Source organism: Zingiber officinale, chromosome 4A (genome assembly GCF_018446385.1).
Source record: "Zingiber officinale cultivar Zhangliang chromosome 4A, Zo_v1.1, whole genome shotgun sequence".
NCBI classification, from domain to species: Eukaryota; Viridiplantae; Streptophyta; class Magnoliopsida; order Zingiberales; family Zingiberaceae; genus Zingiber; species Zingiber officinale.
Genome location: NC_055992.1, coordinates 47323552 through 47339635, shown reverse-complemented (window position 1 = coordinate 47339635; position 16084 = coordinate 47323552).

Sequence of the window (16084 nt, the reverse complement as noted above, 5' to 3'; positions counted from 1 at the left end):
AACTGTGAAATCATCAGGTACACACTTAACTCATTCCCTCGAAACTCCTTATGGGCATCTATTGTAGATATCTATAAAGTTGCGAAGGATCTTTCCATTATTAAATTAGATGAACTATTTTATGAATTAACATTACATGAGCAAACTAACTTGAGTCAAACCGAGAAAGGGTTAACTTTGTATACAAGAACAAACAAGGAAGTTAAGCCCTGATCAAAACTAGAACCAAAGCACTTGAGTCATATAGCGTTTATGGAAAATACTGAAGAGTCTGAATTCGAGTCTTAAGACGAGTACAAGTTAGAGTATGACGACGAGTTCGAGAGAAGCCACGGATCTGCATCCATTTTTGAAGGACCCAATAAGGTAACTTTCAATTCGTAGTTTAAATGTTGAAAGTAATTAAATGCTTGTTTAAAAAATTAACAAAATATGAGGAACAAAATAACTTACTACTTAAGGAAATTGACCAACTTAAGGAGCAAGTTAGCTTGAATCACTCAACTAACCAAGTTCAAGTTAGAATTTCAACTCAAGTTGCAAAACTTGAGGAAGAAAATTTCAACCTGAAAGGTCAAGTGGAGCGACTCAAGAAGATGTTGGAAAAGTTCAGCTTTCGATCCAAATATCTAAACATGATGCTTGGGTCTCAACGAGCTGTGTACAATAGATCTGGACTCGGATACAAACCAAACACAACCAACAAATCATACTTGTCTTTACTTAGTCAAAATAGTAGAACTCGAGTCTAAGAATGGGTCCCTAAATCATATTTAACTAAACAAATTGAACTAGATCAGTACTGAGTCTCTAAGAGTCAAATTCATCTCTTAGATAGACCATATTTAAGCTATGACTTAGGGGGAGCAAATAGAAAAACTATTCACCCTATTTGATTGATTAAATATGTATGCTTAGATTTAGATTACTTTTCTGCTTAATTTAGAATAGTTAATTAAAAAGGTTTAACAAACCCTAATAACATAGCATCAGAATAGATTGAGATGATAATACGCCAAGGAAACTTTGTCGAAGGTATATCTAGACTAAATTATATGTGTTCTACCTAGTGCACTAGATCTAGTGGGTCTGGCCGAAGCTACCCTAGTTATTAGTTAATGTAAAATACCGGAAAAATAGGGAATATTAATAAGGGATTTTTCCGGAATTTTTGGAAATTTTCCGGGTATTTTTTGGAGCTCGTACGGACGAGTTAACGGGGACAAAAACGGGGCCCGGAAAAGCCTGTTTATGCTACCCGATTTAAGCGAGGAAAAGATTATATATATATATACTTTTCATTTTATTTTCTTATTTCTTTTTCCTTTGCTTTTGTCGCCGTTTCTTCCCTTGCCGAGCCATCCCGACGCCGCATTCCTTCTTCCTCCCTGCCCTAACCGCTGGCCGGCGGTTCCTCCTCTCCGAGAGCACAAAAACGCCGGCCACTTCTTCTCCCTCTCCTCCTCTCCTCTGCCGGAGCCCTAGCACCGCCGCCCGACCGCCTGCCCGAGCCAAACTCCTCTTCTCTGCTTGCCCTAGCCACCCGACGCCGAGCCACTGCCGTCGGCGACGCACAGAGCAGCGCCGGTCATCTTCCTCCTTTCTCCCAAGTCCGACTTCTCTGTGCCCTTCTTCCTCTCTGCCGCGTCTTGGCACAGCGCCGATCGCCTCTCCCTCCGCCCGGAGCAGCGCTGCCGCCGGCCTTCCTCAGCCCTAGAGCTTTCCCTCCGATCGTCGAGCAGAGCTTCTGCCCTAGCCGAGCCCTGCTGAAGTTGTGCCCTTGCACTGCCGCCGGCCACAGGTTCGTTTCATCACAAGACTTAGGCTTTGTACCCTAACTGTGATTGGAATTAGGTACTCTTTCGATTTGAGGTTAGGGTACAGATCCAATCAGTAGCGTTTGGGCCTGTTGGATAACATCAAGTGTTGATTTTGAGTATTTTGATTTAGGAATCAGTAATTTCTGAGGTAGCTGCAGCTAGGAATTTTGGCAGTAGGTTCCTCAGGATTGGAGCAGTTGTTTACCTTGAAATCCAGCAGCAAACGACTTGTTTTTCAGCAGCAAGCAGTGGCTATGATTTGAGGTAAGGGGTAGGAATTTGATATATTTTGTAGTTAGGTTCATGTGTAGTAATTTTGATACGTGATGTTGATGAATTAGGTTTATGTATCAAATTGGAGATAAATTGGATTTCTGGATGGTTAGATTGATCAGGGTTTTACCCTAATTTAGTCTTAAGAATTTTATTTAGCTATACATTTGGATTGGTTAAATAAAATATAATTGTATTGGATACAGGATTTTGACGCGAGACGAGTATCTCGATGTCGGATTTGGACATTCCTATTGGAGGCGGGTACTTTTGACTTATGTCATTTGATATGCTTAGTAATTAAATTAACATGTTGCATTAATTGTGTTTCTTATCTGTTTCGGTTAATCACTACCCAAATCTTACATGCTTGATTGATTGATTGGTTTTGCATCTCAGGTATATTTTACCTGTTTGTACATGCTTATAGGGGTAGTGATATGCCATGCTTGACCATGTTCAGGACCTAGGTTTTATACCTTCTGTATACCTTTGATTCGATATGATTCGTTGACCTAGGTGCACTTTTCTATATATATGGATTAGGTCGATGTTTATATGGTTATTGTCATGCATCATTTGCATGATTGCAGTGCGATAGTCCGCTCCATTATTGTTGAGCACATCGCCGATACATGGATCTGCACACACCACCACCATGGGTTAGTGGTCATTCTGGATGAGTGTGTTGCGGGACTCTTAGGCACCGCTGGTCCGCCATGGGTAGTGTGACACAACGTGTTATCCGGCAGGGATTCCTCGTCTTCGAGTACCGGGAGTTGAGAGCATTGCGCTCCCCTATCTATGATTTGGGGTAGGAGGATAGGTGTACTCGACAGCATCCCGTCCACTCGGTCAGTGACGTCGGAGTGCACGGTTGTCACAGCCCTACCCACTCGGCCTCACTTTTGTATGAGATGATCGACTGGCGTCAGGGGTGACCAGGACGCATCATTGGCATCATATGCATGATGCATTTATTGCTTGTGTTTGTGGTTGCTGCATTTATATGCTGCATATTGTTTGGATACCTATGTTTGACATGCATACAGGATTCCTTATCCCTCGGACTGTTTGACCTTATACTCAGGACCTGGTTAGTACAGTATTCTCCTATTTATTTCAGATGCATTCTTATCTTTCTTATCAGGAGACTGTACGCATGATTAGTGCTAGGTGTTGTTTCTTTACTTTGCATATCAACTGTACCTGCTGAGTGTTGGACTCACCCCGCCTCCATTGTTGTTATTTTCAGGTTGATGCTGTCAGGAGGGAGTTCCAGTCGCTAGTCCCCACTGCACGTAGTGCTACTCCGCTGCTGGTTTTTGAGTTGTTTCATTTTAGCTTTTCGCTATCAGACTTTATTTTAGTTTTGTTTTGGACTTACATATAAATATTGTATGGAATCTTTCCGTTGGATGAACTTTTCGTATGATTTGGATTTACTCTACTACATGCCTGCCTGAACGGCAGAAGAGGTAAGAAAAATCGGATTTGGGCTTTACGAGTGTAGTTGAGTAGGGTTGATTTCGAGTCAGAGTATTACTATGTTGTTTATTTTATTATTACTGCGTGGTTGTGTCAGCTAGAGGCTGAATATATAAATATAAACTGCGTGGTGATTGATTTTTATTACTGTTATTATTCCAGCCGCCTGTGGCTGAGTATTTAGTGCTTGTAGAAAATTTTGATTGTCCGCCGTACAGGGGAGATGCTGCCGAAATTTTCTCGGACAGGGACTCTTCTGGGGGCGTGACAATTTAGTGGTATCAGAGCAGGTTTACGATACTTTCTGTGTGTTTTGGATTTTGAATTTATCTGATACCAATTTATTTGGTATCAGAGCGGGTTATGATACCTGCTTTTGGTTTTCTGGAAATTTATCGGATATCGGTTGTTGGTATTCAGGATATTTGAGTTAGCCAGGTTTGCGAGTCAAACTGGGCATTTTCGGATTTCGATATGGTTATGTTTCGGATTTCCGTTTTGGATTTATTTGGATTTCCGGCGATATGTACGTTCGGAATTTTGAGGTCAAATTGGGGACTGGACAGCGACGGAACATCTCCAGACAGCAAATAGGTATGTTGTTATTTTATGTTGGTTATATTGGTATTGATATCTGTAATTTAATTTAACAGATATGAGACGATCTACTCGTATTGCTGCGAGACGTGGTGCTGGACGACCACGTGCGAGGACCACGGGATCTCTGGATATGCCAGATACCCAGTCAGGGACAGACTCAGGATGCAGCGGGAGCATCGGGCTCTCAAATCCCGATAGCTCCTGTAGAGATACCTACTTTGGCCACACCGACGGTATCCACGCCTACCCTGTTTACAGTACCATCAGGAGTACCATTGGTGTACCCGACATCTGCTCCAGCGCAGCCTACGGCGTATTCAGTGCCACCACCACTTGGATCTACAGTGTATCCTATACCAGTGGCACTGCACTCTGTGGCCTCATGAGCAAGCAATGCTCTACATCCCACCTTTCCACTGCACTCCAGTTGCCACCACTTTTGTTCCCAGCAAGCGGCACCACCACGGCTTATGCTCCAGATATACAAAGAAGACCGGAGTTCCTCCTCCGCTTATTCCGCGGTACCACCTGTAGTATCGCCCAAGTGTTTCCGATTCCAGCCGTCCCGACATGTACCATCGAGCGTCCCGAGCTAGGTTCCAAAAAGTCGATGAAGACTCGTTTCACTCTTTTCGCGGAGATCTCGATCCAGTATGGCTTTGTCATGGATAGAGACTATGGAGCGCACTTTCTTCTATATGGCTTGCTCCGAGTGGGAGAAAGCGGAGTGGCTGCCTACCATTTACGGGATGAAGCTAATGCCTCAGCGTTTTATTATTGGTGAGCGTAACGTCACATGGACCAGGTTCGAGAGGCTTTTGAGAGCCGCTTTTCCACCGTCCCTATCGATGGCTCACGGTGATTTTATGAGTCCGAGGCGTAATAATCGCCTGCGGACCGAGTATAACATCAATTCCTCCGTTGGCTCAGTTTTGTCGAGTTAGTTCATGAGGACGTAACTCGCGATGCGCTTTATCTGTGGATTGATGGTTATCTGCATGTACGACTTGCCGGATTAGGGATTTCATCTTACTCGATGCATTGAATCGAGCTTGATGATAGAGTTAGCTCAGACAAAGATATCCGGACAGAAAAGAAAGCATACGGTCGACTTCGTAGGTGTCCAGCAGACAAAGCATGTGACTGCCTCGTAGTAGTCACTGCACGGTCAGTCGGGTATTTCGGGTGTCTCGAGCCTCGTAAATCGTGGCTTCTTCGTGAGATGTTCCGGTTTTCTCACAGAACCGAACCACCTTCCGTGATACTCATTGTTTCGATGTGGATCCGGAGATCACCTCACCTCAGCCTGTTCTCTAGACCGGTTTGCTTTTATTGCAACCGCCGGGCACCAGAGCCGAGATTGTCACCAAGGCTCAAGACACGGCCCTGAGGGTCAGTCGAGGGACAGCTCTAGTCATCGGTATATCGAGGAGGGCGAAGCCCAATCTTCACAAAGGAGCATCCTCCGCAGCGAAAGATTTGGCATGCTTGGACAGAGTACTCAAGGCTTCGTAGCACCCCAGTTTTGCTTCAGACCTTATTATCCGACTTAAAGTGATCGACTCGCCAACCGTGACAAGACGCTTACCATCCTCTCGCCTTATCTCGCACATAGTCAGCGCCGCTGGCCACCAAGAAGAAGCAGTACAGCATTACCACCTCCTCCTCCGCCAGAGACTGGTCGTGTTCATGCTATTACCAGAGAGGATGCTCAGCGGGCCGACGGATCCGTTTTCCGCGGTACGATTTCCATTTATGCATTTACTGCTGATATTTTGATTGATACTGGTAGTTCGCACTCTTTTATATCCCGTACCTTTATGCGGGAGATTGGTAAATTACCTACTGTTAGGTTGCGGCGATTGACTGTCTCCCTACCGTCCGGTGATACTTTAGACGTCACCCAGGAGATCAGAGGTTGCCCGTTAGACTTTGGCAACATGATACTTACGGTAGATCTTCTAGTATTGGAGATGGTCGAGTTTGATATCATTCTTGGCATGGATTGGCTGTCAATATATCATGCTACCATTGATTGCCAGACGAGGGTGGTCCTCATGGAGTTTCACTGGCATTAGAGACGACGGCATCTCGATTATTTCGGCGATTCAGGCGCAGAAGCTGCTGTCTCACGGCTGTCATGGTTTTCTGTTGTCGTTGATCAGTACTGAGGACAGTAGTAGTTCGCAGCTCTCCGACGTTCCTGTTGTCCGGGAGTACCCAGATGTATTTCCAGAGGAGCTGCCAGGTTTGCCTCCCAAAAGGCCAGTGGAGTTCACTATTGAGCTGATTCCGGGAACCGCGCCGACATCGAAAGCTCCGTATCGTATGGCACCAAAAGAGTTGAACGAGCTGAAGGTTCAACTCCAGGAGCTTTTAGACAGGGGATTTATTCGCCCTAGTGTTTCACCATGGGGTTCTCCAGTTCTATTTGTCAAGAAGAAAGACGGCACCATGAGGTTATGTATTGACTACAGGCAGCTGAATGCAGTGACCGTCAGAAATAAATATCCATTACCACGGATTGAGGATTTGTTTGATCAGCTCAGAGGTACATCAGTGTATTCTAAGATTGATCTGCGATCCGGATATCATCAGTTGAGAGTCAGAGATCCAGAAGACAGCTTTCCGTACCAGATACGGTCATTATGAGTTTTTGGTAATGCCATTTGGGCTTACCAATGCTCCAGCGGTGTTTATGGACTTGATGAACCGCATTTTTCTGGAGTATCTGGATCAGTTTGTTATCGTTTTCATTGATGACATATTGGTCTACTCTCGTTCCGAGGAGGAGCATGCACAGCATCTTCGCACAGTCTTAGAGATTCTTCGACGACATCAGCTGTACGCGAAGTTCAGCAAGTGTGCATTCTGGTTATCCTCAGTTGGTTTTCTGGGACACGTGGTTTCTAGCAGAGGTATTTCAGTTGATCCTCGAAGATCGAGGTCGCTGGGAGCACCAAGTCGGATTCAGAGATCCGTAGTTTTCGGGATTGGCGGATATTACCGACGCTTTGTCGAGGATTTCTCGCGTATTGCTATGCCATCTTACCCGGAAAGGCGTGAAGTTCATATGGTCCGAGGATTGCGAGACCGCCTTCAGAGTCAAGCGAGATTAGTGTCGGCCCAGCTTTGGTTTTACCTTCCGGAGAGGATGGATTTGTACTTTACACGACGCTGCCTCTGCTGTGGTTTGGGCGCTGCTCGATGCAGCACGCAGAGTAGTCTCTTATGCTTCGTCGGTTGAAGGAGCATGAGAAGAACTACCCGTTCATGACTTGGAGTTAGCCGCCATCATCTTTGCTCAAGCTTTGGCATCATTTATACGGTGTCACATTTGAGATTCTCACCGATCATAAGAGTCTCAAATACATTTTACTCGAAGGAGCTTAATCTCCGACAGAGGAGATGGATGGAGTTCTCGAAGGACTACGATTGTACCATTAGCTACCACCGGAAAGCTAATGTGGTTGCGAATGCACCTCAGCAGAAGTTCGAGGGACTTTGGCTTGACACGGACTTCATACGGACTTGATTCAGTTTCTGAGTTAGATCTTGAGGAGCAGGGGACCCAGAGCAGGTATTCGTTACCATGGTTGCTCGATCCGATCGTGACGAGGATCCGAGAGGCACAGGCGGTGATCGGCATTTGTAGTTTATTAGCAGTCGATAGCTTCCGGGCAGCAGATCGAGTTTACACGAGACGAGGAGGGTATTATATTCTTCCGAGGCATTATGCGCACTCGGCCTCATCCGGTCTTACAGAGCTACTTCAGAGGCACACCGTTCTCGATTTGCGATCCATCCGTGGGGACTCGTATGTATCGAGACTTGGAGCGTTCCTTTGGTGGAACGGCATGAAGAAAGACATCGCGATTTTGTAGCTAGATGTCTTGTCTGCCAGCAGGTGAAGGCCGAGCACGAGACCTGCAGGTTACTTCAGGATTCCTATTCCCGAGTGGAAGTGGATCACATTACCATGGACTTTGTGGTAGGTTTGCCGAGGACACGACGAGGCCATGACGCGATTTGGGTAATCGTTGATCGATTAACCAAATCATTCTTAGCGATTTGAGGACTGATTCCCTGGATCGATTAGCGATTTGTATTGTCGAGAGATTATCAGGCATGGTGTTCCGTTGAGTATCATTTCGGATAGAGATCCACGGTTTACGCCTCGCTCGCAGTCTGCAGCAGCCTTGGGCACACAGCTTCAAGATGCCTTTCCATCCAGCGGATGTATGGACAATCGAGCGACCATTGACTTTAGAGGACCCGCCGAGGTCATGTGTTATGGATTTGGAGGCGCTTGGGAGGACCATGCCGTTAGTAGAGTTTCGCCACAACAACCTTCCATTCGGCCATCCGGATGGCACCGCTTGAGGCGTTGTATGGTAGACCTTGTCGGACACCCGTCCTTTGGGATGAGGTTGGAGAGGCTCGATTGTTGGGACCTCATAGAGTTCAGCAGAATGCAGAGTTGGTCCGTACTATCAGACGGAGGATGTCGAGGCGCAGGACCGCCAAGAGAGTTATGTCGATCGAGACGCACCACTAGAGTTCTCTCTCGCACCATGTATTTCTTCGAGTTTCACCCACGAAAGGGGTGAAGAGATTTGGCCTCGGAGGTAAGCTCCGCGGTACTTTGGTCCCTTGAGATCTTGGAGAGGATCGGAGCGGTAGCTTACCGGCACTACCACCGTCCCTGTCGCGTGCACGATGTATTTCATGTATCCATGCCGAGGAGATATGTACCACCCGCGCATGTATGTCCAGTTCCAGTTCACCGACATTACTTATGAGGAGGTTTAATTCTCGACCGGAAGAGCGTCGCTATGAACAAGACTATCCGATCGGTTAAAGTCGGATGGCGGATCATCACGAGGAGGCTACTTGGGAGCTCGAGGATACGATCCGAGCTCGATATCCCCATCTTTTCACTTGAGGTATGTGATTTATTTACCGTTCAAGCATTTATACTCTATATCTGTTGTTAGTATTTGCGATGGTAGATAACAAATTTGGGGACCAAATTTTTATAAGTGGGGAGAATGTAAAATATCGGAAAAATAGGAAATAAGGATTTTCCGAATTTTTGAAATTTTCCGGTATTTTTGACTCAGACGGACGAGTTAATCTGGGGGAAAAGCCTGTTTATGCTACCCGATTTAAGCGAGGAAAAGATTATATATATATACTTTTCATTTTATTTTCTTATTTCTTTTTCCTTTGCTTTTGTCGCCGTTTCTTCCCTTGCCGAGCCATCCCGACGCCGCATTCCTTCTTCCTCCCTGCCCTAACCGCCGGCCGGCGGTTCCTCCTCTCCGAGAGCACAAAACGCCGGCCACTTCTTCTCCCTCTCCTCCTCTCCTCTGCCGGAGCCCTAGCACCGCCGCCCGACCGCCTGCCCGAGCCAAACTCCTCTTCTCTGCTTGCCCTAGCCACCCGACGCCGAGCCACTGCCGTCGGCGACGCACAGAGCAGCGCCGGTCATCTTCCTCCTTTCTCCCAAGTCCGACTTCTCTGTGCCCTTCTTCCTCTCTGCCGCGTCTTGGCACAGCGCCGATCGCCTCTCCCTCCGCCCGGAGCAGCGCTGCCGCCGGCCTTCCTCAGCCCTAGAGCTTTCCCTCCGATCGTCGAGCAGAGCTTCTGCCCTAGCCGAGCCCTGCTGAAGTTGTGCCCTTGCACTGCCGCCGGCCACAGGTTCGTTTCATCACAAGACTTAGGCTTTGTACCCTAACTGTGATTGGAATTAGGTACTCTTTCGATTTGAGGTTAGGGTACAGATCCAATCAGTAGCGTTTGGGCCTGTTGGATAACATCAAGTGTTGATTTTGAGTATTTTGATTTAGGAATCAGTAATTTCTGAGGTAGCTGCAGCTAGGAATTTTGGCAGTAGGTTCCTCAGGATTGGAGCAGTTGTTTACCTTGAAATCCAGCAGCAAACGACTTGTTTTCCAGCAGCAAGCAGTGGCTATGATTTGAGGTAAGGGGTAGGAATTTGATATATTTTGTAGTTAGGTTCATGTGTAGTAATTTTGATACGTGATGTTGATGAATTAGGTTTATGTATCAAATTGGAGATAAATTGGATATCTGGATGGTTAGATTGATCAGGGTTTTACCCTAATTTAGCCTTAAGAATTTTATTTAGCTATACATTTGGATTGGTTAAATAAAATATAATTGTATTGGATACAGGATTTTGACGCGAGACGAGTATCTCGATGTCGGATTTGGACATTCCTATTGGAGGTGGGTACTTTTGACTTATGTCATTTGATATGCTTAGTAATTAAATTAACATGTTGCATTAATTTTGTTTCTTATCTGTTTCGGTTAATCACTACCCAAATCTTACATGCTTGATTGATTGATTGGTTTTGCATCTCAGGTATATTTTACCTGTTTGTACATGCTTATAGGGGTAGTGATATGCCATGCTTGACCATGTTCAGGACCTAGGTTTTTATACCTTCTGTGTACCTTTGATTCGATATGATTCGTTGACCTAGGGTGCACTTTTCTATATATATGGATTAGGTCAGGATGTTTATATGGTTATTGCCATGATTGCATGCTGTGTGATAGTCCGCTCCATTATTGTTGAGCACATCGCCATACATGGATCTGCACACACCACCACTCATGGGTTAGTGGTCGATTCTGGATGAGTGTCAGCAGGGACTCGTTAGGCACCGCTGGTCCGCTCATGGGTAGTGTGACACAACGTGTTATCCGGGATTCCTTCCCGTCTTTGAGTACCGGGAGTTGAGAGCATTGCGCTCCCCCATCTATGATTTGGGGTAGGAGGATAGGTGTACTCCGACAGCATCCCGTCCACTCGGTCACTCATCAGGAGTAGTGACGACAGAGTGCACGGTTGTCACAGCCCTACCCACTCGGCCTCACTTTTGTATGAGATGATCGACTGGCGTCAGGGGTGACCAGGACGCATCATTGGCATCATATGCATGATGCATTTATTGCTTGTGTTTGTGGTTGCTGCATTTATATGCTGCATATTGTTTGGATACCTTGATTGACATGCATACAGATCTTCTATACCTTTCGGACTGTTTGACCTTATACTCAGGACCTGGTTAGTACAGTATTCTCCTGTTTATTTCAGATGCATTCTTATCTTTCTTATCAGGAGACTGTACGCATGATTAGTGCTAGGTGTTGTTTCTTTACTTTGCATATCAACTGTACCTGCTGAGTGTTGGACTCACCCCGCCTCCATTGTTGTTATTTTCAGGTTGATGCTGTCAGGAGGGAGTTCCAGTCGCTAGTCCCCACTGCACGTAGTGCTACTCCGCTGCTGGTTTTTGAGTTGTTTCATTTTAGCTTTTCGCTATCAGACTTTATTTTAGTTTTGTTTTGGACTTACATATGAATATTGTATGGAATCTTTCCGTTGGATGAACTTTTCGTATGATTTGGATTTACTCTACTACATGCCTGCCTGAACGGCAGAAGAGGTAAGAAAAATCGGATTTGGGCTTTACGAGTGTAGTTGAGTAGGGTTGATTTCGAGTCAGAGTATTACTATGTTGTTTATTTTATTATTACTGCGTGGTTGTGTCAGCTAGAGGCTGAATATATAAATATAAACTGCGTGGTGATTGATTTTTATTACTGTTATTATTCCAGCCACCTGTGGCTGAGTATTTAGTGCTTGTAGAAAATTTTGATTGTCCGCCGTACAGGGGAGATGCTGTCGAAATTTTCTCGGACAGGGACTCTTCTGGGGGCGTGACAGTTAAACATAAATTACTTAGACCAAAACCTAGTATTAAGTTCTTTAGATTGATCATTTTTGAAAAGTTATCTCAGATGTGGTTACCCTAATGATTTCCATGTAATTCACCACAGTTTAGAAACTGACCCTATAAACTCCTTTTTATCAACCCAAAATTAAGTTTAAATTTGACATGGGTCAAACAACATTTTCTTCAAGAATTCTTAAATAATTCAAAATAATTAAAATAATAATCAACTCTAATTGAAATATGTAATAATCTAAAAGTAACTTTAACTAATTAATTAAAATTTTAGATCCGAATAATAACAAATTTAATTAATAAATTAATCAAACTAATTTAAAATTAATCTAAACGTAATCTAAACTTAAACCATCTAAATTTAATTTTAAATTACTTGAATTAATCCTAATTAAAAACCAATTAATTAATCTAAAAGTAATTACTTAAATATAAATTAACTTAATCAAATATAAATAAAATAATAACAAAAAATTTATTAAAAATAATAATAATATTTAATCAGCAATTATACCAAAATTTGAAATTAACTTAACTTTTAAAACTTAAAACAAATTAATTAATCTTAACTTAAATTTAACTTAACTCTAAATTCTTGATTAATTTTAACTTAAACCTAAAATGAAATTAAATAATTTTAACTTAAATCTAAATCTAAATTAAATTTAACACAATTAACTTTAATCAATTTTAACTTAATATTTAATTCTTAAACCTAAACAATTAATCTTTAAACTAATAAATCCCAACTAACTTCATTAATTTAATTAATTTTTAATCAAATAAACTTAAAATTAAAATTTAATAAAATGATCTTAAACTTAATTTAAACTAAAGTCTTTAATTAAACTCAATATTCTAACTTTAAATCTAGCTAATTAATTCAAATGAATTCAATTAGATTAAAGTATTTATCTTATCTTAATCATAAATTGATAAAAAAAAATTAATTAAACAATTTAATCCTAATTTAACTTAAACAATTTTTAACTAATTAATATCTTTAATAATAATTAATCAATTATTAATAATTAATTTTAACTTAAATTAATTAACCAATTTAATTAAGAAAAAATAATATCAATTTAATTAACTTAATCATTAAATTATTAATCTTAATAATTTAGAATTAATCTTATTACTAACTAATTCGAAACCAAATAAAATCAAAATTAATTTGAAGTTAACTTAATAATAATTAATTTCGAAACTTAACCTTAATCTAATAAATCTAATACAAAATTCAAAATTAGTTTAAACCAATTTAATATCAACTTATTTTTAAATGAATTAATCTTAATAATTCTTAAACCCAATTCCAACCCTAATGAAATCAAATTATTCAAAATCAAATAATCTGAATTTCAACTTAAATTAAAATAAAAACTTAATCAACAACTTATAATAATTAACCTTAAATAAAGTTAAACATTTAAAACAAATAACTCTAATAAGTAAATCAAAATAATAAGTAAATTCTAATTTAATTAATTAATCTAAAATCTAAAATTACATTAACTCAAATTTTAATTTAACTTGATTAAATTTTAAAGATGATTGTTTACACTAAAATAAACCTTATACTTTCTCCAAAATCGTTAGGTTTTGCGATGACTCCTGTTTTTTGATATGTGTCAAAGGAAAAGCGATATAATATTCAGGAGAGAATTATTGAACTCAAGGGGACAACTAAGAAATTGTTTACTTAACTTTGTAATATTTTAACATAGCTGTGAACCTTGGTTGTTAAACATGAAAAAGAAATAGATTACTAGTGCAGGGTGCATCAAAATCAAACATGAGTTTTGATGTTGCTAAAATTTTAAGTTAAGTCATGTTGTTATATGATGAATTGACTATGTAGCCTATTTACTCAAGTGGGAAAGTCCTAGTTGTGGTTAGGCAGTAAAGTTCAAACAAGTCTGGAGAACCCGATGTTTGGTAGGTAGTTTGAGATGAGGTAAGCAACTAGAGTGGAGCGATGGGGAGGTCGTGTCCCAAGAAGGGACAAATCCTAGGTCACTGATCCAATTGTAAAAACCAATGAAGGTTTCTAAGTTGAGATTAAGACAGTCCTAACTATCCTACTTATGCATATTTAATATCTATTATCTAACTCTGTTTTGCAGGATCAATATCTATTATCTAACTCTATGTTGAAAGATCATATGTCCCCTTGAACTACAAAGGGTCATAATTTTTGACTCAGAACTCAGAATTAGGCTTTGTCAGCAGCCACATGTGAATAACTCAAAGATCTTCATTTGACCAAGGGTTCAGTCAACTGAATAGGAGGTTCAGTCGACCGATTAAACTATTTTATTAGTAGATCGAATGGAGGTTCAGTCGACGGAGCAAGCAAGAATGGAAAAATAGATCAAGCTCGCAAACATGGTATCATAGCATGACAAAGCAGATTCGGATCGCAGCAAAGAAGGTAGTTTAAGGGATTGGTCAACCTAACAAGATGATCAATCGATCGAACAATTAATGCACTTAATGGAGTGAAGATCGGATCTCGCCGAAGAAGGAAATCCACGTGATTAGTCGACTGATAGGGAGATTGGTTGATCAAAAGGATTAGTTGACTAAACGTATTTTCAGTCGACCAAACGCGGCTTATAAAAAAACCTCAAGATCAGTGTTGATGATCAACTTTTCTAAGCAATATTCTCATTCTCTCTATTTGTGTTGCTGCCACTACTACGTTTTATTTACATGTGCAAGTTGCTAAAAACTCTTCTATAACGATCTATGCTTCAACTCTTCATCTTTGTCGGTATATTTTGTGCTTGCATTATTTTTGTAAGATAGTAGTTTGTTACTATCTTATACATCATTTATATGAGTTACTTCTTATCCGAAGTTCTCGGAAAGAAGACTATCAATCAATTACCCAACGGTGCAATTAAGGATCATGGGTCTTGGAGTAAAAGTCGACATAGATTATGAACCAAGTAACCAACTATGTTTTTTGCGCATTATTCTTGCTATCTTATTTTGCTACTAATTTGATATTTGTTTTATAAATTAGCACGAAAAGAAAAGATTTTTTAAACAAACAATATTCACTCGCCCTCTATCGTATCTATTCGATCATTCAGGATCAACGCCTAAGGGTTGTCCCAAATGGGATGCATCCTTACTACCTTCTAAATTGAAAGGTTTCTCTAGGACTTACCTTACTCGCCAAACATTCAATTTGCTGACCTATTTGGCTCATCCTCCGGAAGTGCTTATTTTCCACCCCTCGTAGCCGACTTCTCCAATTCATTAGATCCTGACAAGCCAAGCCGCAACTTGATGTCCTTAACGTAGCTAGCCACGACTTCCATGTTGTTCGCTTTCTTCCAAATCTTGATTATAAACACCAATGATTCCCATAGGCTACCATGAATTGATCCAAAGCTCCAGTCTTGATCTCAAATTGTCACCGACTTATCGTGTCTCTTTGCGTCATTGAGCGGAGGTGAAGGGGATTGGATGACGACAGGAAGCCATCGTCGGTGCTCCTCCAAGAAGACGACAATGGTGAGAAATCATCAGGATGATGATGAAGGAGAATGATTGTGAGATTAGAGTTTTTTTATGAGAAAAAGTAAAAGTGGTTCGGATGAGTATATGAAAAGGAAAAGGGGTATCAAAAGGAAAGGGGCAAGTAATTTTGAAAATTGCAAAATTAGGTATGTGATTTAGGTATCTTGGAAAGTTTTCAATGTGGTTCAGTATAATGCCATTAAAAATTTGATATTTTTCGAATAAGGGGAGTCCTAAGAACCCATTATTGGTGTTTGTTGATAAGTATCATTGTCCTAAACCTTATAATGAGTTTGTGTTAACTTTTATCAAGCCTTTACAAGTTTAAAAGTTCATTACTCTCAATTTATGTTATCAAATTCAGATTCGAAGGAATAAATATATTAAGGAGGTTTCCAACAGTACATTTATATTTTTTTGAAGATTCAAAGTTTTCTAGATCCATCAGTAGGTACTTGGGGAATATGATACATGATTTAGGTATGATAAAAATTAGGTATACGATTTAAATAATAAGAAAATAATAATCTTAGTTAGTCTCATGAGATTTAAATAATACACGTGACATGTGGCAATGTA